Below are 25,171 nucleotides of genomic sequence, written 5' to 3' on the forward strand. Positions count from 1 at the left end.
CATAAATAAGAATGATTTATCTGATGTTGCTAACATTTGCATTAACTCGCCAAATTATAATTTCAACAGCTATCTAATTCAAACCACCATATTCCTTGAATCATAAAATTTCTTTATGGGTGACATAATTTATCATGTTAGTATGATTCCAAAATATGGACACACAAGAAAAACAATATAGTTTTATGGCAGTCTCAAGTGTAATGTAATTAAATAAGTAAAGTTCGTAACAAACTGAAGTAAGCATATCACTAAAGCTTATACTCACAAAACTGTAAATTTTGAAAAGCTTATCAAAGGAAAACATGTTCACAATGACACAAAATAAATACTCCACGTTAATATAGAAATTCTATACATACATTGAAAAAACATAGTCATGCAGCCATTGCTTTGAATTCTGTTATATGGACACAATGTTTTCAGACTCAACTCTACACATTTAACTCAGATATTATTCAGTTAAGAATGCAAACAATCAAATTAAACAATGGTTTCTTGAAATTTTTTTTTCATCTACAACATATATTTCTCAAAGTAATAAGTACACAACAACATATCTCTCTCATCAGAAAAAAAAACAAAGATTATAATTTCTTAATTACACCATATAATCACTATGTTTCTATACAAATTCAATACAATCACATATTCAACATAAAACTCAAGACTCTTGTGAGGATTAAAGGTTAAAATATGTACCTGGACCCTTGTGGATGATTTCAAGGGGATAAATTTTTTAAAACTTACAGGAAGTTGATCACTCCATACTCCAACAGTTGAGTTTAACAACCCATTGGTTCCAAACTAAAATTGATGACAATTCTACATCTACAAAGGATTCCTCAATCAAGGGCAACAATAACACAGCATGTCTTCAAGATTCATACTCTATGTTCGCCATTCCCGACTTTCAAAATCAACAACATTTGTAGATACTTATTAGTCATTTCCATGTACACCAAGTTCACTAATTAAACTCCTGGTCATCAAAATAATCACAACGGGTTAGTGCTAGTAATCTCTCATTCAAAGGTATAAAGAATTCTGAAATTAGAATTAATAACAAATATTCTTTACAATAATAATTCTATGCCAAAATACTCTTAAGATTGTTGGAAAAATTATGACATAGAATTATCATTAACAAATAAATCAAAGAGAAATATTATCACAAATGAATTGACTCAGGGGTGCATCCAAAAACCCCACAAACGAGGACGGAAGCACACCCACACCTACCCTAAAAGATCAAAAGCAACAGAAGAAAAACAAAAATCACCAACAAACCGAGAGCTAGAAACCGCGACCACCTGCAGGCACAAAAAAAAAACTGGAAAGCCTGAAAGCCACACCAAGGAGGGAGGAGATACAACCCCACCCCACCCCACAAGCAACCCCAGGAAAAAACAACCACCAAACACCCTACCGGTTCCAACACAGGACGGAATGCATCTCCTACTCATAGAGAGAACAGGAACTAGCAGGGCCCTTAGACCGGAACCACTTCCAAGCTAAGAGTTTCAATCTGTCCACCACTGGCTCCTCTCGGAGTAAGCCACCAACAAAGATAAGGTCATTCCGGGACGCCCAAATGGTCCAAATAACAGCATGCCAAACTAGAAGCAAACCTAACCTAACTTAACTCTCTTCCCCCTCCTAACCTTGTAAACGCCTGAAACTGATGAGCAAGCCCCAGGGGCATGACAAAATCCCAGCCCAACCACCTAGACACCTAGTACCACACCGGAAAGAAGGAAGGAAAAGAAAGGAACAAGTGCGCCGAAGACTCAGATGGCGCATCATAGAAAACACACCCCACCCCTCCCTCAGGGAGCGGAACTCCTCGCCTAAAGAGGTTACTACGAGAGGGGATCCTATCGAGAAGGAGTTGCCAAGATAAAACAATGACTTTAGACGGGGCCCAAGACTTCCAAACCCTCGATACCGCCTTCAAGACCTCCCCCTAAGGGATACCCGTAACCGTAAGACCCTTAATAAGGAACGAGTACGCAGAATTCACCGAATACCGACCACCAGGACTGAGCGTCCAAGACCAAACATCCTCCCTCGCAACCATTGATCGTCTAGTGACGACCACCAGGAGATCGGAGAGCATGTCCGCTTCCCAGACGAACAGAGCTCTTCTCCAGATAAGATTCCAAACCCAAGTCCCCCCTCCCAGTGACCAAGTTCCCCCACTTTCTGATCCACCTGGAGAGAAAGGAGGTAGAGCCGCCTAAAACTAACTCTAAGGATAGTCGGCCCACACCACGGATTATGCCAAAAATGAGTGGAAAGACCTTCCCCAATCACCCTGGCCACACCATCAGAAAATCAATCTCCGATCGCCTCCCTATCACCACCCAAAAGGGAGATATTGGACCACCAGGAGGACACACCACGAAGACGAGACGGTCCTCCACCCAGATGGGGGGAAGGATGACAATCCTCATAATGAGCAATTAGGATATCACGCCACAGACCACCATCCCCAAGGAGGAAGCGCCACCGCCACTTGGGCAAAAGGGCAAGATTCACCTGACGGAGATCCCTCACACCCAGCCCCCCTCACGCTTAGGCTTACAAACAACCGCCCAAGAGACCCAGGAAATACTCTTCCTCCTCTTAACCCCTCCCCAAAGGAACTCCCTTTGAAGGCGAACAATCTTCTTCAACACTGAGACAGGCATCTTCATGATCGACATGTAGAAGATAGGGATGGCATTAAGGATGGAATTCAGGAGAACGACTCTACCACCAAGGCTAACATACTTATTCCCCCAAGACCCCAACCTATTGGAAAGCAACTGAAGAAGAGGTTCCCAAGTCTTCTGAAGGCAGGGATTAACACCGACTAGTAACCCGAGGTACTTGAAAGGGACACAACCGACTCTACAATAAAGGAAGTGCTCAGCCAACCCCAGAAACTCAGCCCCCACATTCACTCCCATCACCGAACTCTTAGCAAAATTAACCTTAAGTCCTGAAGCAAGCTCGAAACAGCGGAGAATAGTTTTAAGGGACCACAAGTTTGCCATGGAGGCTTCCCCCAAGAATAAGGTATCATCCGCATAATGAAGATGAGTGATGGAGAGATCGGAGTTCCCCACCTTAAAACCACGATACAGGCCATGAGCTTCGGCGGACCGGACCAATCCACTTAGGCCCTCAACAACCAACAAGAAGAGGAACAGAGCCAAAGGATCCCCTTGCTTCAGACCTCTCTGGATATTGATCTCCTCTGTTGGGCAGCCGTTCACAAGCACATACACACTACCACAACAAATGCAGGCACGAATCCACCTACACCATCTGACATTAAAACCTAATCTCACCAACATATACTCGAGGAAAGCCCAACTGACTGAATCGTAAGCCTTTTCAAAGTCCACCTTAAAGATAAGGCAATCTTTCTTCGACTTCCTTGCAAAATCAATAACCTCATTAACCGCGACCACACCATCCACCAATTGGCACCCCTAAATAAAGGCAGATTGGTTGGAGGAGATACGATTATCTATAACGGGGGCAAGCCTACTCGCCAAAACCTTCGCCAACAACTTATAGAGGGACCCTAAGAGAGAGATGGGACGGAAATCACCTAAGCTAGAGGGGGAGGTGAAATTCTAGCGCACTAGTTTTAATATGTTCTGTCAGATGTTTTAACGTTTGCAATATTTCGTTCAATGTTCCAACATCACAGAATAAACAGAAATAAAAAGCAAGAAAATAAATGACAGGAAAGTAAAGAACACAATGAGTTTGTTGACCTAGTTCGGTGACAAACACACCTACTCTAGAGGCTACCAAGCCAGGAAGGAAATCCACTAGTGTAGTCCTTATTCAAAAGCTCTCAGCAAAGTCCTCGTTTACACTTTATGACCTAGGACCTACCTGTATAGACTTCAACCTAGGAACTCCTAGATCTGAGATCCCATCTCACTATCCTAAGGGTCAGTCACAGCCCCTGTAACCTATCAGACCTAAACACAAACACAAAGATGAAGTTAACTTCAAACACAAACAACTAACACCTTGTTTCACAACTTCGGTGTAGTACACAAGAATATCAAACTCACACAAACAGTCCTAAATAAGTATTACAAATGATACAAGAAAGGCTCACAATAAAGATTCTAAACTTGCATCAACATGATACAAGAGCAGAATACATATAGACTCAAAACCCTAAAAATTTAAACTTTTTAGTATGACGGCTTGAATGATCAATTAGGTCTTGAAGTCTTGTATATATACTGAAGCAGCTTGGGCCAAATACTTAGTTGGGCTTTAGAACAAAGCAGATCGGTTCAGCTAATCTGCAAAATAGAAATCAGAAACAAATATGGAAAGTCCTAAAATGTCGGAACATCTTTAGGATCGTTCCAACCAATAACAAATATTTCCTAAAATATAAATACTACTTTAGAAATATTCCACAGCTGATTCTGTATAGATATTCATGTTGCTTGGACAATAAGATAAGGAAATATTGTTTCCTTAAACAATAAAGGGCGTGCGTACAAATATGCATGAACCCAGGCACACTGAATCGTGCCAGGATGTTGGAACATTGTATCCAACATCTTACAGAGATGCCTAACCATATGTTGGAACATTGGTTCCAACTTACAGATCAAGGTTTAGCAATCATGCAACCAATACAAATACCCAACAATCTCCCCCTTTGACAAATTTTTGGCTAAAACAAATTAAGGCAAAATCCAAATAATAAAGAGGGATACAGAAAACAACCATTTCTCCAAGAGCATGAACACATACCAATGAAGAAACAGCTAGCACACACAATCCAAAGAGATACCTTAGATATACTTCCTCAAGTCATCACGAACACATATTCAAGAAGAAGAAGTAGGAGGCAGTATCACTAAAGAGACATCAGAAGTGTGCATACAAGAATACCTCACAGAGTTTTCAATCATAGCTTCAGCTGTAGAGGTATTACACTTATCAGAGACATGCAGCAGCGGATAAGATATATGCATAGTCTCACAAGAGCAGAGGAAAAATAAATTCCTATGCTATAACTAGGAACCCTAAGTTCCCATACATTGGATGTTCCAACATCCTTCACCACATAGAGCACAGGAAAAATACATTCCTATGCTACAGTCAGGGAAAACAAATTCCCACACAAAAATAGGATGTTTCAACATCCTTCATAACATCAGACAGGAGTACCTGCCACACGTAGAGGCAATGGAAAAAGTAAATTTCCCATACCTACAAAGTACTATCACCAACCAACCATAGAAGCACAGAGAAATAAATTCCCATTCTTACAAGTGACAGTCATGGATGTCTAAACATCTGACTCGACATCCTGTTAACCAGCTTGGATTAGCACAAACACACATAGAAGTATCACTCCCCCCGAATATAAGAACCTATGAGTGACTACTTACATGAATATTCTATTACTCCCTCTGAATACATGCATATTAAAGGATACAAACTTCTAATGCATATATAAAAGAATACTTCAGGTTCTGGGCATAAAATCTTTCAAGAATACTCACTAACTAGCATACAAGCTAGCATACCTATCGAGGTCACACAGAGCATCTAGACTTTTAAAAGTCATACACATAGACATGTTCCATTAAATAAAGCAACATCAGGGAACATGTACAGCAGAAATACTGAGAAAAATAAATTCTCGGAATCAACATAGGGATGTTGTAGCACCAATGCTAACATCTACACAAGTTTTCTCAGACACGTTCCAACATTCTAGAGAACATCAGCAAAGAACATGTACAAAATAAAACTACTGAGAACAGATTCTCAGATCATCATTAAGACCATCAAGATGTTGTAACATCCAAGACAACATCTACACAAAACCTGAAATAGTTGCAAAATAAATACAACAATAGAAAATACCATAACATTCAGGCATACACAAACATAGGTGCATATAACACACATATAAATAGCTGCAAAATAAATGCAGACAAACAGGCATATAGAGTACAGATATATCATTTTTCTCCCCCTTTTTAGCCATAAAATATGCCAAAGCAGAAAGATAGAGGACTTCAGGAGTACTTCATTACATGTATACCCCACAAAACAAAGATGTGCAAATAAGGAGAAATACTGATAGCACGCCTCACAACACTGACGATCAAGCCTCCTCATGCAGGCAAATTCCCAACTTGCCTCTTAGATTTTCAAACTGTTTAGCATCTAAGGCCTTGGTGAAAATGTCAGCCAGTTGCTCCTCTGTGTCAACATGTTCAAGTGTCACAACCTTTTCTTCAACAAGATCTCTGATGAAATGATGTCGAATGTCAATATGCTTTGTTCTGCTATGTTGAATAGGGTTTTTGGAAATATTGATAGCACTTAGGTTGTCACAGTATAAGTGATGACATCCTGTCATTACGTAATATTAGGGACTTATTGTGACATTTTGATAGAGTTCTCATGCAATTTATACTGTTCTGGAGTGCAAAAAGCTTAAAATTTGAAGTCTGTTCGAAGGAAATCGCGCCACGCCAAATTCAAGCCGTGCTGCGATTTTTGAAGAAAAATTACATCCTCCCTGTTTGAGGGAAATCGCGGCACGCCAATTAACAAGGCGCGGCGCGATTTTGATGGGTCAGGCCCATGACTTCTATAAATACTGCACTCAAGCTGAAGAACAAGGGTTACGATTTTGGAGAACGAAAGTGCGATTTTAACACCCAGAAGGCTGCAGCGGAGAGGATTTCATCATCTCTAACCCAGTTTATGTATGTTTTAATTCTTTCATTGATTATGCTATTTGTAAACTCAATTATGAGTAGCTAAATCTCTTAGAGATTAGGTCGGAGATGAACCTATGTAACCCTAATTGATCATATGTTGCTGTGAAACTCTATTACTTATTAATGATATTCTAGTTTTCATTCAATTCAATTGTTCTTACTGCTTTTTATATCCTGATCAAATATAAACATGATTTTGTGAGATCGAATGACTACTGACCATAGCTTTCGACTTAGACCTAATTGAATTGTTCTAATAAACATGGTACTATCAATAAGGTTAGAACATCTTGTTTAACATTATACACCTTCAGCATCTGCTTCATTCAGACAAGTTGAGAACAGCTACTTCGCACTGCTATGTATTCAGCTTCAACAGTAGATAGGGACACACAATTCTGTTTCTTACTAAACCAAGAAATTAAATTATTTCCTAGAAAGAAACATTCTCCTGAGGTACCTTTTCTGTCATCAGCACTTCCTGCCCAATCAACACACAGTAGCCTATCAGCTTAGAGTTTTCAGTGGATGAGTATAAGATCCCATAGTCACTAGTGCTATTGATATATTTCAGTATCCTCTTCACTTGAGTAAGATGACACCTCTTTGGTTCAACTTGATACCTTGCACACACACCTACAACAAAAGTGATATCTGGCATGCTTGCAGTAAGATATAATAAACTCCTAATTATGCTTCTGTACATGCTTTGATCAACAGATATACCACCTTCATCCTTTGTCAGCTTCAAGTGAGTTGCAGCTGGAGTTCTCTTGTGACCACCATTATCCAAACCAAATTTCTTCACAATGTTCTTGGCATATTTGCTCTGAGAAATAAAGATAGTATCCTCCATCTGTTTAACCTGAAGGCCAAGAAAATAGGTCAACTCACCAACTAGGCTCATCTCAAACTCAGACTGCATTTGTTGAATGAAATGTTGAACCATTTTGTTCGACATTCCAGCAAAAACAATGTCATCAACATATATCTGTGCAATCATTAGTCTTCCATTATCATCTTTTACAAACAAGGTCTTGTCTGTACCTCCTTTCCTAAACAAGAAACTGAGTGAATCTTTCATACCATGCTCTGGGTGCCTGTTTTAAACCATACAAATCTTTCTTCAATCTGTAGACATGGTTGGGAAAGCTAGGATCAACAAATCCTTTTGGTTGCTCAACATAAACTTCCTCATTCAAGTACCCATTGAGAAAGGTACTCTTCACACCCATCTGGAACAGCTTGAATTTGAGTATACAGGAGACACCTAACAACAATCTTATGGATTCCAATCTAGCAACAGGTGCAAAAGTCTCATCAAAATCCAGACCCTCTATCTGAGTGTAACCCTGAGCTACAAGTCTTGCCTTATTTCTGGTCACAGTTCCATGTTCATCAGATTTGTTCTTGAAGATCCACTTAGTACCTATCACATTCATACCATCAGGTCTTGGAACTAAATCTCACACTTCACTCCTTTTGAATTGATTAAGTTCTTCTTGCATTGCTTCAATCCAAAACTCATCTGTCAGGGCTTCTTTGACATTCTTTGGTTCAATCTTGGACACAAAACAAGAGTTGGCAATGACACCAACTGACCTTCTGGTTGTGATTCCTTGGTCAGGATTCTCAATGATCAGGTCTTGAGGATAATTCTTTTGAACTCTAATAGAGGGACCCTTAGTAGTGGACATCTGATCTTGCTCTGCATCTTCACTTTCGTCTTTCTCATATTCAGATTCATTCACCTGGGTGGGTGCATTTGTTTCCTGAACAGGTGTTCCAAGATCAGCATCGACATCAGGAACCCTCTCTTTTGGCACATCATCTATCACTACATTAATAGATTCTATCACAGTTTCAGTTTTGGAATTAAAGACCCTGTAGGCTCTGCTGTTGGTAGAGTAACCAAGAAAAATTCCTTCATCACTCTTAGGATCCATTTTTCTCCTGCAATCTCTATCAGACAAGATGTAGCACTTGCTACCAAACACATGGAAGTATTTCACAGTAGGTTTTCTCCCTTTCCATAACTCACAGAGAGTTGTTGAGGTTTCAGATCTTAGGGTAACTCTGTTGTGAATATGACATGCTGTGTTTATGGCTTCAGCCCAGAAACGATAAGGTAAGTGTTTAGCATGAAGCATGACTCTGGCAGATTCTTGAAGGGTTCTGTTCTTTCTTTCCGCAACACCATTTTGCTGAGGTGTTATAGGAGAAGAAAAGTCATGTTTGATTCCTTCACCTGTGTAATATTCATCAAATCTAGCATTCTCAAATTCAGTTCCATGATCACTCCTAATTCTCACAATGCCACAGTCCTTTTCTCTTTACAGTTGTGTGCACAGATCTTTAAACACATCAAAGATATCTGATTTTTCTCTAATAAAGTTCACCCAAGTGAATCTTGAGAAGTCATCAACAACAACAAGAACATACCTTTTTCCACCAATGCTCTCAACTTGCATAGGTCTCATCAGATCCATGTGCAGAAGTTCAAGAACTTTAGAGGTTGCTTGATGTTCCAACCTTGGATGGGACATCCTTGTTTGTTTGCCAATCTGACATTCGCTACATTTGATGCCTTCAAAAATCTTTAGATCAAGTAGACCTCTGATAGCTTCTGAAGATAATGCTTTCTTCATCCCTTTTAGATGTAGATGTCCCAACCTTTGATGCCACAACTTGATCTCTTCTTCTTTGGTTAGAAGATAGGTTGAGATAAATGACTCTTCCTGAGATACCCAAAGATAGCAATTTTCCTTGGACCTTGTGCCTCTCATAAGTACTTCTCCTTTCTCATCTAAAATCAGACATTCAGGTTTGGTGAAGTTTACTTACAGTCCTAGATCACACAGCTGACTTATGCTAATTAAATTGGAAGTTAATCGTTTAGCTAGCAACACATCATCAAGTCTTGGCAAACCATGTTTAATCAGGTCTTACATCTTCCAGATAGTTTTATACACCATTCATATGTCTTGAACAACCACTATTAATATACCAGTCCTCTTTAGATGATGCTTCGAGAGATGTGTGAGCAATTAACCCAGTGTTGATACTTCTAGGTTCCATCCTTTCTTGTAGGGTTTCTGCTGAAAATGCTTGGACTCACCATGCAGCTTGAAGCAATAAGGTCTAATGTGTTCCTTCCCTTTACAGTGATCACAAACCCAAGACTTTGGTTTCTTCTTGGTCTGATGTTCCTCTGGATGTTTAAACATTGAATCTACGGTCATCATTCCAGCCTGTTCTTTCATCTGCTCGACTTGAGAGTTCAATTTTGATAACTCATCATTGAGTTCTGAGATATGAGCTAGATTATCAAATATCCTGCAGTTGTGCAATTTCTTTTAGATGTTCCTCAACCTTTTGGGTTAACTCAGTATTTTTAGCCAGCATGTCATAGTAGGATATAGCAAGCTCATCATAATACATTTCCTTTTCACAAGACTCAATGTCTGACATAATTCTACCAGTTAAGGCAGAGACATGATTTGCAGATTCCGCTTTCACCTCGTCATCTGAGTCATCACCATCTGACCAAGACACAACTAAACTCTTTTTCTGTTTCTTTAGAAAAGTAGCACACTCTGTTCTGATATGACCATACCCTTCACATTCGTGACATTGAACTCCTTTGTAATGGGAGTTCATTTCATCAGATCTTGCCACCTTCTCTTTACTAGGTTGATTGTCAATGTTGGGTCGGATGTTCTGACCATTTGGCTTGGACCTTTTGTCAAACCTTTTGAAAATCTTCTTGAATTGTCTCCCAAGAAGTGCTAGTGACTCTAACATTTTCTCATCATCTTCATAATTTCCTTGTGTATCATCAGAATCCATACTAGAACTAAAGGCAATACCCTTCCCCTTATTTCAAAGTTTTACAAGGACCCTATTAATTCATCAACCTTTAAACTAGATATATCCTGAGCCTCCTCAATAGAAGTGACTTTCATGTCAAACCTCTTAGGTAGAGATCTGAGAATTTTTCTAACAAGTTTTTCATCAGAAACTTTCTCTCCAAGAGACTCAAAAGAATTTGCAATATCTAGAATATTAAAGTGATAGTCTTGAATGCTCTCATCTTCCAACATTTTCAGTTTCTCAAATTTAGTAGTAAGAAGTTGGATTTTAGCACTTTTTACCTTGGTAGTACCTTCATGTGCAGTTTTGAGAATCTCCAAGCATTCTTAGCAACAGTACATTGTTTAATCAATATGAACATCTTCTTGTCTACACCATTGAATAACGCATTCAAAGCTTTGGAATTTCCAAGAGCCAGTTCATCTTCAGCAGCAGTCCATTCTTCTTCTGGTTTCAAAACATCTATCCTGTTACCATCAGCATCAAGTGTCACAGAATGTTCCCAACCTTTCAGAACTGCCTTCCAGGTTTTGCTGTCAATGGATTTGAGAAAAGCACTCATGCATGATTTCTAGTAGTCATAGTTTGAGCCATCCAACAGACGGGGGTTTGTTTACAAATCCACCTTCCTTGTCCATAGTGCTAGATTGAAACTTCCCTGGAGCTCACCCTAAAACAAGCAGGGTGCCTACTCTGATGCCAATTGAAATTCTAGCGCACTTGTTTTAATATGTTCTGTCAGATGTTTTAACATTTGCAATGTTCCGTTCAATGTTCCAACACCACAGAATAAATATAACTAAAAAACAAAATAAATGACAGGAAAGTAAAGAACATAATGAGTTTGTTGACCCAGTTTGTTGACAAACACAACTACTCTGGGGGCTACCAAGCCAGGAAGGAAATCCACTAGTGTAGTCCTTATTCAAAAGCTCACAGCAAACTTCTCGTTTACACTTTATAACCTAGGACCTACCCGTATAGACTTCAAACTAGGAACTCCTAGATCTGATATCCCATCTCACTATCCTAATGGTCAGTCACAGCCCCTGTGACATATCAGACCTAAACACAAACACAAAGATGAAGTTACCTTCAAACTTAAACTACTAACACCTTGTTTCACAACTTCGGTATAGTACACAAGAGTATCAAACTCACACAAACAATCATAAACAAGTATCACAAATGATACAAGAAAGGATCACAATAAAGATTCTAAACTTGCATCAACATGATACAAGAGCAGAATACATATAGACTTAAAACCCTAAAAATCTAAACTTTTTAGTATGACGGCTTGAATGATCAATTAGGTCTTGAAGTCTTGTAAATATACTGAAGCAGCTTGGGCCAAATACTTAGTTGGGCTTCAGAACAAAGCAGATCGGTTCAGCTAATATGCAAAACAGAAATCAGAAACAAATATGGAAAGTCCTAAAATGTCAGAACATCTTTAGGATCGTTCCAACCAATAACAAATATTTCCTAGAATATAAATACTACTTTAGAAATATTCCACAGCTGATTCTGTATAGATATGCGCGTTGCTTGGACAATAAGAAAAGGAAATATTGTTTCCTTAAACAATAAAGGGCGCGCGTATAAATATGCATGAACCCAGGCACACTAAACTGTGCCAGGATGTTGGAACATTGTATCCAACATCTTATAGAGATGCCTGACCACATGTTGGAACATTGGTTCCAGCTTACAGACCAAGGATATTTGTTTTAGCAACAATGCAGCCAATACAAATACCCAACAGGAGGGCAGCTTGGGGATAAGGGTAATGAAATACGAGGAGAAGCAATGTGGAAGGGTCGCAGAGTGGTAAAACTGGTCAAACATAATCCTAACTTCCCCCTTCAACAGATCATAAAAGGTCTTATAGAAGGCGAAGTTGAAACCATCCAGACCAGGGCATTTTGAACCGTTGGAGGCTAACACCACCTCTCTAATCTCCTCATCCCCAAACGGGACCATCAAACTGGCAGCCACCTCCTCAGAGAGACTAGCAAAGGGCACACCATCATGGGTAGGGCGATCGACTTCCGGTTTTGTAGAGTGGTTTTGAAGAAATCCACCACCTCTACGCGGACCTTCTGGACCTTCTCAACCGATCTATTGCCCACTCTAAGATCAAGGATGAAATTACTCCTCCTCCTCATCTTGATACTAGCATGAAAGAAGCCAAAATTAACATCCCCCTCACGCAGCCACCTCGTCCTAGACTGTCGAAAGATCTACGACTCTCTAGCTCTCAACAGATCCCACAGATTATGAAACCCTTTAAAACAAGCTTCCGTCTTTGCGGCCGACAGAGCTACTGACTCAGCCTTAAGATCAAGAAGTTTAAGCGCATCCACATGAGCAGCAATCCTATTGCAACAGCCCGATTTTCGCTAGTTTTATTTTATTATTTATTTATGTGTGTTATATGTGTTTATACGTGATTACTTGCTTTTGTGTGTATTTTGGTTGGGATTCGTAGAATTCAGTATTGGAGGGGTATTTTAGTCATTTTGGACTTAGGGGCATTTTGGTCATTTTGAGAGCAGTGGTAATTTTGTAATTTTGTTGGAGGTTATTTTTCATGCTTAGTAAGAGTATTATTTGACCAAGTTACAAAAAGGTGTAGTAATTATTTTAATTACCGTTAAGTGACCATTAGTGATATAATTTACCATTAAGTGAGTAGTGACATTTTGGGTGTTAGAATAGAAATGGGTTAGGCCCATTAAGGTTTGAGAGGTAAGCCCAATTGAGGAGAGCATGTCTATAAACTCTAGTTGTTGGTGAAATTAGGTTTTACAAACATTTCACATTTCATTTCATTTGAGAAGAGAAGAGATAGAGGCTAGAGAGAAGAACAACAACAAGGGTTAGAAGGCAAAGAGGGGATTCATCGTCTAGGACCTAAATTGAAGCTTGGGTTAGAGGATCTTGGTGTTAGAGGTAAGAGGGTTAGATTTCAACCATAATTCACATCTTTTTCTTTTTACCCATTTTGTGAAATTGTTGAATTGAGCCTAATTGATTGTAAATTCGTGTACATGTTTTGATGCAATGTTTGGGTATGTGAATTAAATGTTAATTGAGTTGTTGATGATAAAATTACATGCTTAAGTTGTGGTTATATGTATGCTTTGCATTTTTGTCCAAAAATGATGATATGATGTGTTGTTGTGATGAATTGTTGATAAGTTCATGATAATTAGTTGTTGTTGTGGTTGAGAGATGTTGTTGTTGATGATTGAAACCTTGGGTACTCATAATGATGAAGTTTGTTATGAACTTGTGTTGTTTTTGAAGTTTTGATGAAAAATGGGTCAAATGATGATTATTGTTTATAGAATGTTTTTGGGACAAATTTGATATGCATTTGTGTGTCTTTCCATGTTTAGAAATGTTTGGATGAACCTTGGGATCAAATTTGGGCATTGGAGAGTCAAAATTGGGGTTTTGGGGTGAAAATGGCTCTTTTTCCCGAGACTAGATTGTCAGAACTCGCAGCTGCGAGCAAGCTTACTCGCAACGGAAAGTAACTGCTAACTCGTAGTGGCGAGTAGACCTACTCGCAGTGGCGAGTTGTCACAGGACAGGGTTCCTGTTTTGCACTCTCGCATCTTTTTCGCTCGTTTCAGTCGTGAACTGGTTTTTGGTGCAAACATGAGAATTGTAGATAATATTTTTATCTTTCTAAGGACATTGGTTTGACTTGAATACAATTTCTGGTTTGCAAGTTATGGAGAAAATACTCTTGAAACGTTTTGTCGAAAAATCCCGCATAACTAGTTCTAAGTCGACCCAATCCTTGTGGAATGTTTTTAATCTTTAAAAACTTGAATTTAAGAGTGCAACTAAGGTGGCTAAACTGTGATGTAGTAAACCTACTTGTTTTTACTTAGAAATTGGGAAGTTCTTTGAAAAATGATAATTGAGATGAACTTTGTGATTTTTATGAATTCGTCGTATTTGGCCGATGAAATGCTTATGTAACCTCTACTGCACGTATATGTGACTTGTGAGAACGCATGGCATAGGCAATTGATCTTGTTTACTTGGTTTTGACTTAAATGTTCAATTAATTTAATTGTTGTGATTTTGAGAGACGAACTTGACTAAAGATGACTTTTGAGAACCAATTGATTGTGAATCCTTTATGGATAATTATTATATGTTATATGAAGATGATTGGTGGTGTATTTATGTGACAACTTCATGTTGAGTGATTTTTGATGTTGTTGGTGATTGTATATATGTTAAATTGGTGGTGAATTGTTGATGATTGCATATATACAAGTATTGGTGATGGTGAGGTGATTATTGTTTGTGGGGACATATGCATTTGTAGTTGAGTCATATGTTCATGCATTCATGACTGATGGTGGTGGATTTTATAACCAAGACTGATGGTGGCGGATTTTATATCCAATTGAGGTGAGTACGATGTTTTTGTTGCATCGAAGGTCACGACCTGGAGGTGATTTGGTACCACATGCATCTAGATGAGTCTAGAATCATTGCATAAACTGTTGGTGGATTGAATTGCATTGCAATATGTTTTATGATTGATTGCTAACTGTAATTTGTGGATTGAATTATTGAGGGTTAATTGTTGATTGACAAGGTGAATTTGAGATATGTGTATGATACACTTGTTGAGATGAACTTGGAATGATGGTAAAGAATAATATGCATGCATGTGGATACTTGTGAATATATGTATGGATTGTTATTCTTGAATATATTCTTTCATTTCCAATGTTCATGATAAATGTTTTTCGTGGATTATGATGATGTAATGCTAACCCTCAGTGGTTTACCACCTACCTTTCCGTATGGACGGGTAGATGGAGTGCAGGATGCTTAGTTGTTTGCTTGATGATGCCGAGGAGTGGATTTCCTCTGTTTATGCAAGTGTCTAGATTAGGGCTCTGATCTAGGATAGTTCTTGCATGTTAGTTTTATTTTTGGACTATGTATTTGGAGTTGAGATGTTATTTGTTATTTGAGAATTGGAGAATACAATTGTATTTTGTTGAGATCCAGAGATGTTTTATGAATTATATATATGTTCCGCTGCTATATTGTGTAAACATGATCTTTATGCATGTATGTTTTGTGGTTTATTCGAAGATGTAGCATCTATTTCTAGAATATGTCTGATGTATTCGCACGTTTTACTGCTTATTAGAAATAGGGTGTTACAAGTTGGTATCAGAGTCGTGGTCAGTCATGTCCAGAGTAGTAGACTAGTTTTTGTTGATACTCTCTGTTAGTATGCGAATGGTAATGAGTTACCTTCGGTACTTGTTCTTGTGTTGTTGTGTTGTTGTTCTTATCTGTTGGTTGTTTTTCCCGTTGTATGCGACATGTCTGGAAGTACTGTCGGTACTTGTTCCGGTGTTTCGTTCTTTTAGGCGGGTTTGAGTTGAGTGAGGGAGAAGCTGCATACTCCAGGTGTTACAGGTCAGGTAGAGTTGTTTCTGGTTGTGGTTTCAGCGAAGTTTGAGGAGCTTTCAAGGTTTTGTCTGTACATCAATGCGGAGGATGCTATGGTTTCCAAGTGTGTGAAGTTCGAGAGCGGTTTGAGGCCTGACATCTATCAGTACATGTGTATTCAGGAGATCTGTGATTTTGATACTTTGGTGCATAAGTGTCGTATGTTTGATGAAGTTGGGAAGGTCAAGGTTAATCACTACAAGGCTCAGAATGAGAAGAAGGGAAAGAGTTATGGATTTGGGAAGCAGTACAACAAGGACAAAGGCAAAAAGAGAGAATCTGGTGGAGGCTCTAAGGTGAATGTTGCTGAGATGAGGTGCTACAAGTGTGGCACATTAGGCCATTTTGCTAATGATTGCAAGGGTAGTGAGAAGTGCTACAAGTGTGGAGAAGCAGGTCACAAGGTTGTTGAGTGCAAGAAGGAGATCACTTGCTACAATTGTGGTGAGAAGGGGCATATCAGTACTAGGTGTACCAAACCGAAGAAGGCTGCGGGCAAGGTGTTTGCATTGAATGCGGAAGAGGTGGAGCATCCAGATAATCTCATCTGAGGTATGTGTTTTATCAATAGTACTCCTTTGATTGCAATTATTGATACTGGTGCTACTCATTCTTTTATTGCGGTTAGTTGTGTTGAGCGTTTGGGTTTGGTTGTGACTCCGTTGTCTCGTGGGATGGTTATCGACACCCCAGCTAATGGTTCAGTGACTACTTCTTTAGTGTGTGCTAAGTATCATGTTAGTTTTGGCAATGTTGATTTTGAGTTGGATCTTGTGTGTCTTCTGTTGAAGCATATGGATGTAATTTTCGGTATGGATTGGATGTTGACTTTTGGTGTTAACATTAATTGTTTGACCAAGAGTGTAATGTTTTCTAACACTAGTGCAAATCAGGGATACAAGACCTCTTTTTTAAAGATTTAAGACCTGTTTTTTACCAGTGTTATATCAGCGGGTGTTGTAAGTTTGACAAACAACACCTGTTTTTTATCCGGTATGAAAAGATCTTTTCCTACCTTTTATTTAGAAAAAACAGGTGTAATCTGTGTATATATCACACCTCTTTCACACATAAAACAGGTGTAAAAACAAACATATAACACCTTTTTATTAGCAAAAAACCGGGGTAAAATGTGGACTACTTTTTTAAAAAAAAAATTTACATTATGGCAGTTTCAACTACCATAACTGCACCTGTTTTGGGTTAAAAAAAAATGGATATTTATGGCCATAAATTATTAGTAACATATCAAACTAATAGTACAAACTATTCAAGACACTTTTACATTAAAATACAACAAATTAGAGAACAAACATAAATAAGACTCCATAACTTGCAGCCTATAGCAGAACAACACCTGCGATACTAAATACACACTGCATAATCCTTCACATACAACCAGTGACACAATAGGCAAAAACTTCTTGCTTGTACCTCAATTTTCATAACAAGAAAAATAAAATTTTATACTAAACAAACAATAAAAAAAAAATGAAACATTCCTAGAACTAGATGATCCTTTTGTTCCTCGTCCCAAGCTACCTGCACATAATGCAATCTTTTTATGATTAGATAACAAATAAGAATAACATGTTTTGGACTACAACAATAGCAGAACCAAAATATATTATAATTAACGGAAGCAAACACAAAACAAAACTCGTAGTTTCCCAAGCTTCACTTTCTTATCATCAAATAACTTAAAGGTAAGTTCTTACAATTGTATCCTCTAATGTACAACAAGAATGTGATTTATTACAATATCGATTCATTTACAATTGTATCTTAGAATGTATAGTTCAAATAAATCACTCATTTTACCATCATTGGTTATCCTAAATTTTTCATACTTCCTTTAAGCAAAATGTAGGCTCCTTCTAATTCGAATTTTTTGCTATTAACTTTTATATAGTCCAGACATCAAAATTATTTGGGTAAAGCAAAAAGATAAAAGGAGGCAATCTACAAGAAGACAAATAAAGCTCGTTATCTAGTACCTTAATCTTGACGCCTAATTACTTGTAATCACTAGGATCCAATAACTTGTAGTATATCCTCACCAAAGTCCACATATGATTCCCATCCAAAGCCTAGTAACAAATTTCAATTTAGACGCATGAAGGAAGAGGCAAAAACACAAGAAAACACGGCCCTTAACAATCAGATTTTTTTTTTTGAGAAAAAGACCATAAATAGTCTCTGCTCAAAGGCAAATAGGCAAATAATCTCTGCTCATTCCTCAAGGATACTAAAAGACCATAAATTCTCCTATTATGTGCATAATAGCAAACATTTATATTTATTTGGATCACAAAGAAACTAATAACTTAGTATAAAGATATACCATTATCTAGTGAAAGCAGTTGATTACGTACAAAACTTCTTGCTAGGTAGTTGATACACAAGTGAACAGTGAAATAACTAGCAAAAGCAACATGTTAAAAAATAGTTACAATGAACATAATATTAAACCTAGTAATTCAATACTAAACCAAGTCAAAAAATCATAATGAATACATCATATTAAACATAATAAGATCAAACCTCTGCTTGAACGAAAATATCAACCTTTCTTGACCAAAGTTGTGACCGGTATGCACATGGAGTCATAAGCATAAACACTTGTAGGCAGATCCTTCGAATATGATGCAATTTTGATACTGCACATAAATACGTCTTTTTAGAAAGTGTGTGAATACCAAGCAGTATAAACAGAAAATACATACAAAATTTTTTAGCTGCGCTCCAAATCCAAAGCTTATGTTTCTTGCTGAAATTGGCAAAGAATCAACCCACCTTTTTTACAAGTCAAAGAATTAAACAAGTACCCACATATAGACACATAGTAGTTAAAAGCATGAAAAGTATATTTATGTTTCTGTATCAATTACAAGTAACTCTTCCAAAAAAAAAAACAAATGGATTATTAAAATTTCCAAAACTAACAACAGCAAAAATCGCAACAGAGACAACAGGTTAAAAATCTAAAATAAAATAAAAATCAGGGGTATAAAAAATTGGTAAGATTGAAAGGATACTCAAGAGTTTGTGCATATAGAGATTGAAAGAATATTCCTGGGCATAAACAAAAACTTCTGCAAAATCATATTCTGCAATTGAAATATGATCTATAGAAACCTAAATCAAAAGTATGTCAATTAGGTATATTGATTAGTTCAAAACCATTACTAACAATTGATTCCATTAGACACAACGCCAAAATTGAATAAAAAAATTAGATAAATTATTTATAATTAAATAATAGGACACTTTTAGTATTCGTAGAATGAACTTACTTGCTAATGCAATTGATATCAATAAGTCATGGTGTTATCGGTACTCTTTCGTATTTGCTGCAATGTAGCATTACAAAATAGAAACAACAACTTATCAATGTTTTTATCTAGATAAAAAAAAATATATATTGATACTTGGATAAAGCTAAAGTGGAATTCTCTCACATTATTAACTAGAACTAACTAATCCCAAGAGGCACAATACAAGCCGCTTTTATTTACAGCAGCAAACTCTTGAGATTACGACTCAAATATTCATACAGACACGAAATACAACAATTCTATTAAGTTTCAATTTGAAGAAATATTCCTTAATATTCTGGATTACTTTGAAGGTTTTTTTTGGCGGCTAACAACATTTTAAACACATAAAGTAAAACAAAATTGAAAATCTAGCCAAATGTACCTGCTTGAAAATCAGTTTAAAATCTGGTTCAGTTCAGCCAAGTATCACCTTGGTAAAGAGGTGACTCAAAACATTTAGAACTAGTTTTCCTATGATTCAATTCAGTGAAAGCTTTAATAAATTTCAATCAAGTTTTGCAACAATCAATAAAAAGTGTAGCTAATGAACCAGTTTGCAAACTGGCAATACAGAATTGTATTGTACCTTAATAAACCACACAATGCAGTCTAATACACGTAATACATAGCGAAAGACACCTCCGATCTCCGTAGCTTGCCCTATTTTCTTACTTTAAGAGACTCAAATACCTGTGAATTTGGAAGAATGCATCAAATTTTAAAATGATTTCAAATGTTAAAAGCTTGATTAAAAGAAGATTACCACAAGAATTAAAATCTTATGAGGCCTAAAGTTATAAGTAAGAATTTATAGTTATTATATACTAATCAGGTTTTCTCTCCAAAACAGGATTCCTTAGAAATATCAGCAATAAAAAAAATAGCGGCAAATGAGGGTATTCAGTGTATTGTTCTATCAAACATTTTATCAAACACCTAACATTCATACTATAAAATAAAAAAGAAACAAAGCTTATCACACGGTTTGGAGGAAAATACATGGTCACGGCGACGAGCAATCTTGGCTAAAGAATCTATTTTTGATTTTTTAGACCCATAAACTCATGTATGGCACTATTGAACTCAAGAAACCAATTCAAAATCCAAGTCACATTCACGCTAATTAAAATTACAAATTCTGCAGCAAAAATAAAAATTAATCAAAAGAATCAAACATAAATGAAACAAGACCCAAACGAAATTAAACAATAGATAAAATTTTTGTAAACTGAAATTGCTAAAAAGAGATAAAACTATGTTATTACACCTCATGGCGTGTCAGAACAAAGTGAACATCGTGGTCGAAGGCCACATTAACAAATTGGATAAATTGTGTGATAGTCGTGCTTGACGCTGCAGTGCAAATCGGTGACGGTGTTGATTTTTTTGGGTCCGAGTGCGTGAATCCATGAGTAGTGTATAGAGTATAGACGGTTTGATGAGTTGAGCGTGAAGAATCAGATCGAGAGTTTGCAACCGTTTGATGTAGAACCTAAATTGATGATGAAAGACATTTGAGATCAATGCCGCTCAATAGCTTATAACATCAACACAAGAGTATGTTTTGAACTAGCTAATAGCTTAAGCATACCCTCTCTTTTTTTTTTTATCAATACCAGTACTCTTTTTTTTTTATCAATTCCAGTACCCTCTCTAACATCAAAAGAAAAAAAAAACAAAAGATAAACATTAAACTAAAGGCATAAACACAATACGTATCCCACTCATCACAAAATTTCAAACAATAACTATAACAATAATTTAATGCACATTCTACTTGTTAACTTAAATTTGACTGAATCAGAAGGAAAAAAAAACAAAAATATAAGTGGATTTCATTGAAAATTGAAAAATCATAACCAAATGAAAAAAATAAAAATTTAACAGTTGTGATTAAATGGGTCATCAACAAATCAATGAAATTCATCGAATATATTCAGGTTTTCAAGCTTCTTTACCAAACAACAAATACATCTGAAACAAAGCAGTAATCAAAAGGGAAAGAGATATTACCTTAGAGTAAACCCCAAAGATTCGGAGAGATGAAACAGAAAAGATGCAGTGCGAGTTGAAATCAGCCCCTTTTCAAATTCAGACTTTCGATCGAAGGGTTTGATTAGGAACTGATGGGAGAGCTCAATTCAGGACCTAACAAGGAAAGGGACAACAGCAGATTTTGATTGAGGAATGGGAGAGATTGATTGCGAAACAGATCGATTGAGAGAGGGACGTATAGGACTGAAGGAATAGAGGAAACGTAATGATAAATATAATATAACAAAAGAAGAAACGTATTTTTTTTATGCCAAAAAAACATTTTTTTTGTTACAAAAAAAAAACAAAAAGAAACGTATGAGAGTGAGAGTTTTAGGGAAAATAGTGAGAGGGGAAAAGATTTAGTGAGAAAAAGATATGATACCCTTTTTTTCTTAAAATCAGGTTTGGAATAAGATGAAGGAGTTTAGATAGCTGAGTTGGTTTGAATAAAAGAATAAAGAGTTTGAGGTCAATGGTTCAAGACTTGCCAAGGAGAAAAAAGCTAATATAAATAATTTAATATATTATTAAAAATAAATAAAAAAGATTCAAAATTATATTTAATCTTTATATCACACCTTTTTCCTTAAAATCAGGTATAGAATAATATTTACAAGTTTGCCACCTTGTTTTTATTTCATATTTGACACCTCTTTATTCTTAAAATCAAGTTTAAAAACTTAGACACTAAAACAAAATTTTCAATATATTTACAAAATTGCCACCTTAATTTTATTTCACACCTATTTTTAATAAAATAGGTATAATATAATAAATTCTTTTGTCAATTTTGTACTAGTGTAAGCCGGTAACTGAGGAAGGTGGGAAGTTCTTGACCGCGGAGCAAGTGAAGAAGTCCTTTGATGGCGAAGCTAGTGTGTTCATGATGTTTGCTTCCTTGAAGGAAAGTAGTGAGAAAGGTGTTGGTGATTTGCCGGTAGTCCAAGAGTTTCCAGAAGTTTTTCCGGACGACATTACCGAGTTACCGCCGGAGAGGGAAGTTGAGTTTGCAATTGATTTGGTACCTGGTACGAGTCCTATTTCGATTGCGCCGTATCGGATGTCTGCATTAGAGTTGGGTGAGTTGAAGAAGCAGTTGAAAGAGTTGCTAGAGAAACAGTTTATCAGGCCAAATGTTTCGCCGTGGGGAGCTCCAGTGTTGTTGGTTAAGAAGAAAGATGGAAGCATGAGGTTGTGTGTGGATTATCGGCAGTTGAACAAGGTGACAATTAAGAATTGGTATCCGCTTCCGAGGATTGATGATTTGATGGATCAGTTGGTTGGTGCAGAAGTGTTCAGTAAGATTGATTTGAGATCAGGATATCATCAGATTCGAGTAAAGGCGGAAGATATATCCAAAACTGCGTTCAGAACGAGGTATGGACACTATGAGTATTCTGTGATGCCATTTGGAGTATCTAATGCGCCAGGTGTTTTCATGGAATATATAAATAGAATATTACATCCTTTTCTGGATCGTTTTGTGGTGGTGTTTATCGATGATATTTTGGTGTATTCGAAGTCTGAAGAAGAGCATGCCAAGCATTTGAGGATTGTGTTGGGAGTTTTGAAGGAGAAGAAGTTGTTTGCTAAGTTTTCCAAGTGTGAGTTTTGGTTGCGGGAAGTGAGTTTCCTTGGTCATGTGATTTCTAAAGGTGGTATTGTCGTGGATCCGTCGAAGGTTGATGCAGTGTTGCAATGGGAATCACCTAAGTCTGTTTTTGAAGTGATGAGCTTTCTTGGATTGACAGGTTATTATCGGAGGTTCATTGAGGGATTCTCTAAGTTGGCATTGCCATTGACGCAGTTGACTCGGAAAGGACAAGCTTATGTTTGGAATGCTAAGTGTGAGAAGAGTTTCCAAGAGTTGAAGAAGAGGTTGACTTCGGCTCCAGTGTTGATTTTGCCGAATCTGAAGGAATCGTTTGTTGTGAATTGTGATGCTTCTAAGATGGGTCTTGGTGGTGTGCTTATGCAGAATCGTCAGGTTGTGGCTTATGCTCGAGGCAGTTGAAAGTGCATGAGAAGAATTATATGACTCATGATTTGGAATTAGCGGCTATTGTGTATGTGTTGAAGATTTGGAGGCATTATCTGTATGGTTCTAGGTTTGAGGTGTTCAGTGATCATAAGAGTTTGAAGTACTTGTTTGACCAGAAGGAGTTGAATATGAGGCAGAGGAGATGGTTGGAATATCTTAAGGATTTTGATTTCCAGTTGAGCTATCATCCTGGGAAGGCGAATGTTGTTGCCGATGCTTTGAGTAGAAAGTCGTTGCATATGTCTGCTTTGATGGTAAAAGAGTTGGAGTTGATTGAACAGTTTCGAGATTTGAGTTTGGTTAGTGAGTTGACACCGGAGGGTGTGAGACTTGGAATGTTGAAGCTGACGATTAATATTTTGGAAGAGATTAAGAATGGTCAGAAGGAAGATTTGGAACTTGTAGATCGAGTAGTGTTGGTTAACCAAGGTAAGGGTGGAGATTTCAGGTTGGATGAGAACGGTGTTTTGATGTTTCGTGATCGTGTTTGTGTACCAAGTGTTCTTGAGCTTAAGAGGCAGATTTTGGAAGAAGGTCACAGAAGTAGTTTGAGTATTCATCCAGGAGCGACTAAGATGTATCAGGATTTGAAGAGGTTGTTCTGGTGGCCTGGAATGAAGAAAGAGATTGCGGAGTTTGTGTATGCTTGTTTGGTGTGTCAGAAGTCTAAGATTGAACATCAGAAGCCGTCAGGTTTGATGCAGCCGATGTTTGTGCCAGAATGGAAGTGGGATAGTATATCAATGGACTTTGTTGGAGCGTTGCCGGAGACTGCTAAGGGTTTTGATTCTATTTGGGTGATTGTTGATCGGTTGACGAAGTCAGCACATTTTGTTCCTATTAAGACCAGTATGTCTGTGGTGAAGTTGGCTGAAATCTACATTGAGCAAATTGTTAGATTGCATGGTGTTCCTTCTAGTATTGTGTCGGATCGGGATCTGAGGTTTACTTCTAAGTTTTGGGAGAGTCTGCAAGATGCTTTGGGAACTAAGTTAAGGTTGAGTTCTGCTTATCATCCCCAGACTGATGGTCATACGGAGTGGACTACTCAGAGTTTGGAAGATTTGTTGAGAGCTTGTGTGTTGGAGCAAGGTGTTAGTTGGATTGAATGTTTACCATTGATTGAGTTTACCTACAACAACAGTTTTCATTCTAGTATCGGAATGGCACCGTTTGAGGCTTTGTATGGTCGGAGGTGTAGAACTCCGTTGTGTTGGTATGAGTCAGGAGAAAGTGCTTTGTTAGGACCGGAAGTTGTGCAAGAAACTACGGAAAAGGTTAAGATGATTCAATAGAAGATGAAAGCGTCTCAGAGTAGGCAGAAGAGTTATCATGATAAGAGGAGAAAAGATCTTGAGTTTCAGGTTGGTGATCATGTGTTTTTGAGAGTGAATCCTGTAACTGGTGTTGGTCGTGCTTTGAAGTGTCGGAAGTTGACTCCTCGTTTTGTTGGACCCTTTGAGATTGTTGAGAAGGTTGGGGTTGTAGTGTATCGGATTGCATTACCGCCATCTTTGTCGATTCTTTATGATGTGTTTCATGTGTCTCAGTTGATGAAGTATGTGTATGATGCGTCTCATGTGATTCAAATGGGTGATTTAGAAGTAAGGGAT

General features: G+C 37.5%; 1 long non-coding RNA gene and 1 pseudogene across 12 annotated transcripts; both read right to left on the minus strand.

Moving 5' to 3' along the window:
- Nucleotides 1-1,458: 1,458 nt before the first annotated feature.
- LOC146906304 (uncharacterized) lies at nt 1,459-6,412 on the minus strand (annotated as a pseudogene).
- A 10,985-nt stretch (nt 6,413-17,397) lies between these two features.
- Nucleotides 17,398-22,232, minus strand: LOC146906305 (uncharacterized). 12 transcript variants are annotated; one of them, XR_015019457.1, is made up of 8 exons: nt 21,494-22,232; nt 20,748-20,972; nt 20,067-20,170; nt 19,863-19,951; nt 19,457-19,513; nt 18,705-19,298; nt 18,158-18,250; nt 17,398-17,702 (listed from the first exon to the last, which is right to left on the minus strand). It is a non-coding gene; the product is annotated as an uncharacterized LOC146906305 (long non-coding RNA). The 12 variants fall into 12 exon arrangements; XR_015019459.1 differs by lacking the exons at nt 19,863-19,951; nt 20,748-20,972 and adding an exon at nt 18,505-18,581; XR_015019460.1 differs by lacking the exon at nt 19,863-19,951.
- Nucleotides 22,233-25,171: the final 2,939 nt, after the last annotated feature.

This window comes from Medicago sativa, chromosome 7 (assembly GCF_051527215.1).
Source record: "Medicago sativa cultivar Bolivia chromosome 7, Bolivia_mono, whole genome shotgun sequence".
In the NCBI taxonomy this organism is placed as follows: Eukaryota; Viridiplantae; Streptophyta; class Magnoliopsida; order Fabales; family Fabaceae; genus Medicago; species Medicago sativa.